At 41.7% G+C, this 3,607-nt stretch overlaps 1 non-coding gene across 1 annotated transcript; it reads right to left on the bottom strand.

Moving 5' to 3' along the window:
* Positions 1–1,930: 1,930 nt before the first annotated feature.
* LOC119473816 lies at positions 1,931–2,077 on the bottom strand. Its single transcript, XR_005203052.1, has one exon. It is a non-coding gene; the product is annotated as a U4 spliceosomal RNA (small nuclear RNA).
* Between the last annotated feature and the right edge of the window lie 1,530 nt (positions 2,078–3,607).

The following is a 3,607-nucleotide window of genomic DNA, read 5'->3' as shown; positions in this document are numbered from 1 at the left end:
GATCACGAGGTCAACAGATCGAGACCATCCTGGTCAACATAGTGAAACCCCATCTCTTCTAAAAATACAAAAAAAAAAAAAATCAGCTGGGCATGGTGGCGCATGCCTATAATCCCAGCTACTCAGGAGGCTGAGGCAGGAGAATTGCCTGAACCTAGGAGGCGGAGGTTGTGGTGAGCCGAGATCGCGCCATTGCACTCCAGCCTGGGCAACAAGAGCAAAAACCCCGTCTCAAAAAAAAAAAAAATTTAGCATTTTTAGTTGAATAGCATAAAATAGAGTTACAACTATTGATAGAATCACCATTGGTCATGGTGAGATATCTAGTTGAGGCATTCACTGTAGAGAGAGGTTCTCCCTGTCTTTAACTTAAAAGGTTAATGCTGAATAGCTTTACAGTGATACAATATATAAGTATGAGGCTCATACTTCGAAATCTTGGAAGTAAATAAATTCTAGAACAATAGTTATAAAGCTGTGGTTTGACCCACAAATTTCTGAGCATTGTCCGTAAAATAGTCCTGGCCGTATTGAGGCTAGTATGGCTTGATTTAAGCGGCCTGGGATTGCATCCGCTTTAACGCCTAGTGATGGGACGGCTCATGAATGTAGAACATCTTGTGATGAGATTAATATACGGATATCTGCTTCTATTGGTAAGGTTGTTTGATTATCTACTTCAAGAAGTCGGAATTCGCCTGGCTCGAGGAAATATGTTGGTATAATATAAGAGTCAAAGGCCAGGTCCTCATAGTCCGAGTATTCATAGCTTCAATACCACTGATGGCCAATTGCTTTAAGGGTTAGGTAGGGTTTATTAAATTCGTCTGTTATATATAAAATGCGTAGAGATGGGAGGGCAATTATAATAAGAATGATTGCGGGTAGGATAGTTCAGATTATTTCGATTTCTTGAGCATTTATAGTGCTGGTGTGAGTTAGTTTTGCAGTAAGCATTAAAGAGATAATATATAGGACTAATGAGCTAATTAGGAAAATAATTATAAGGGTGTGGTCATGGAAGGCAGTGAGTTCTTCTGTGATGGGGGATGTAGCGTTTTGTAGGCCTAGTTGAGCTGGTGTTGCCACACTTTCTTTCCCCGTCTCTCGCGCGCACTCTCCCAGTCTCTCTTTAATGGAGATGGGGTCACACTCTGTCACCAGCACTGAAGTACAGTGGGGTCTCACTCTGTTACTCAGGCTGGTCTCAAACTCCTAGCCTCAAGCCATCCTCCCGCCTCAGCCTCCCAAAGTGCTGGGATTACAGGTGTGAGCCACTGTGGTGGGCTTGAAGATGAACTCTTGATTCAAAATTAGAAAACACACTGGAAACAGTTTGACCTAGAGAACCTTTTTAGTTTTTTTGAAATGGAGTTTTGTTCTTGTTGCCCAGGCTGGAGTGCAACGGTGCGATCTCGGCTCACCGCAACCTCCGCCTCCCAGATTCAAGCAATTCTCCTGCCTCAGCCTCCCGAGTAGCTGCGATTACGGGCATGCGCCACCATGTCCAGCTAATTTTGTATTTTTAGTAGAGACGAGGTTTCTCCACGTTGGTTAGGGCTGGTCTTGAACTCCTGACCTCAGGTGATCTACCCACCTCAGCCTCCCAAAGTGGCGGGATTACAGGCATGAGCCATTGCCCCTGGCTGAGAAACTTTTTCATCTATGTCAGTCATAAAAATTAAATATATGATGTTCGTTGTGGGCTTGCAATTAAAAAAAATTAAATATTTGTACTTAGACCCAGATTACTATACATAAAGTGTTGAAGAAAGATTTTTTTAAATAATAAAACACATTAAATCATATTCTTGCTAAATTGATTACTATTAATGTTTTAGTATATTGCAGAAAATGTTGTTACCTATTATATTTTAATGAGAGCAACTAGATCTTTTATGTTGCACATAAGTAAATGCAATTTTTTTTAATTCAGTGCATGTAGAAACTGCCAAAAATTGCCAATGCTGACTATATTTCAAGTCATCATGGCGGGGTGTTGGGAAAAGTTTTCAACTAGCAATAATCGCACCTCGGATAAACCTCATTGGCTACAATACTGCCACTGCGCAAAGCTTGCAGTATCTTTAAATATCGTTTTTCCTATCTTTGTCTGATTCTTTTTATTTTAGTTTTATTATTTGTTGTTGTTGTTGCTCACACGGGTCTCAAACTCCTGAGCTCACGCAATCCTCCCACCCCGGCTTCCCAAAGTGCTGGGATGACAGCATGAGTCACTGCATCTAGCCAATCTCATCCTTATTATGTTTCTATATGTGCTGTGTAATTCTATCTCATCCTTCAGAATGTCTACATATACTTATATAGAACCTATCTGAGGATACATGATTAATTTATTTAAAACATTGTATATTTTGGGATACATGTTGAAAATCGTTTTATTGATGGTGTGCAAAATTTTTAAAAAAACAGAGACCGCTGAATTAGAAATACACATTTTTTTCAGGCACAGATGAAACATTTACAACCACATACTAGGCCACAGAGCAAATTTCAAACAAATGCCAGAGGATTCATATGTATTTGTTTTCTTTGGCTGCTATAACACATTAACAAAAACTTAGTGGTTGAAGACAACCCTGATGTATTATGTCACAGCTCTGCAGGTCAGAAGTCTAAAATGGGCCTCACCAGGCTACAATCAGTGTTGGCAGGTCCAACTGCCTCTGGAGCGTCTAGGGGCAAATCCGTCTCCTTGCCCCTCCCAGCTTCTGGAGGCCGCCCATGTACCAAGGCTCCTGGCCCTCTTCTTCCAGATTGAAGGTCAGCAACATCCCTGATCCTTCTCACGCGGCCACCTCTCTGGCTGTCCCTCCTCTGTCTCTCTCTTCCACTTACAAGAATCCTTGTGATTACACTGGGTCTACCTGGATAATGCAGAATAATCACCCATCTCAAGGCCAACCTTGATGCCATCAGCAGCCATAACGCCCCTTTGCCATATAACCTTACATGCAGTTCCAGGGGCATAGATGTCCTCGGGAGGCCAACGTTCTGCCCGCCATGCTACACAGACAGACTGAATGCTCTGACCATAATATATTTAAAACTGAAATAATAAACAACAAAAAGTTAAGCCCCACAGATCTGAAAAATTCTTAGTGCATTTATAAATGAAATAGATGTAAAAAGTAAATAATAATGGGAAAAGTAAATCGACCATAACGAAGAAAACAATATAGCAAAGCTTATGAGATGGAGCTAAAGTAGATTTTCAAGGGAAGTTTATAGCCTTAAATGCATATATTAGAAAAGAAGTTTCTGAATTAATTAATCAAGCATCCAATAAATTAGAAAAAGAATGACAAAGTATGCCGGGTGTGGTGGCTCACGCCTGTAATCCCAGGACTTTGGGAGGCCAAGGTGGGTGGATCGCTTGAGGTCAAGAGTTCGAGACCAGCCTGGCCAATGTAGCAAAACCCCTATTAACAATACAAAAATTAGCCGAGGGTGGTGGTGCACACTTGTAATCCCAGCCACTCAGGAGGCGGAGGTTGCAGTGAGCCAAGATCGCGCCACTGCACTCCAGCCTGGGTGACAGAGAGAGGCAGCAGTGAAACACCTACGCTTGAAATACACATACACA

Source organism: Cebus imitator, unplaced genomic scaffold (assembly GCF_001604975.1).
Source record: "Cebus imitator isolate Cc_AM_T3 unplaced genomic scaffold, Cebus_imitator-1.0 Scaffold187, whole genome shotgun sequence".
Lineage (NCBI taxonomy): Eukaryota > Metazoa > Chordata > Mammalia > Primates > Cebidae > Cebus > Cebus imitator.
This window is presented reverse-complemented; position numbering and strand designations above follow the sequence as displayed.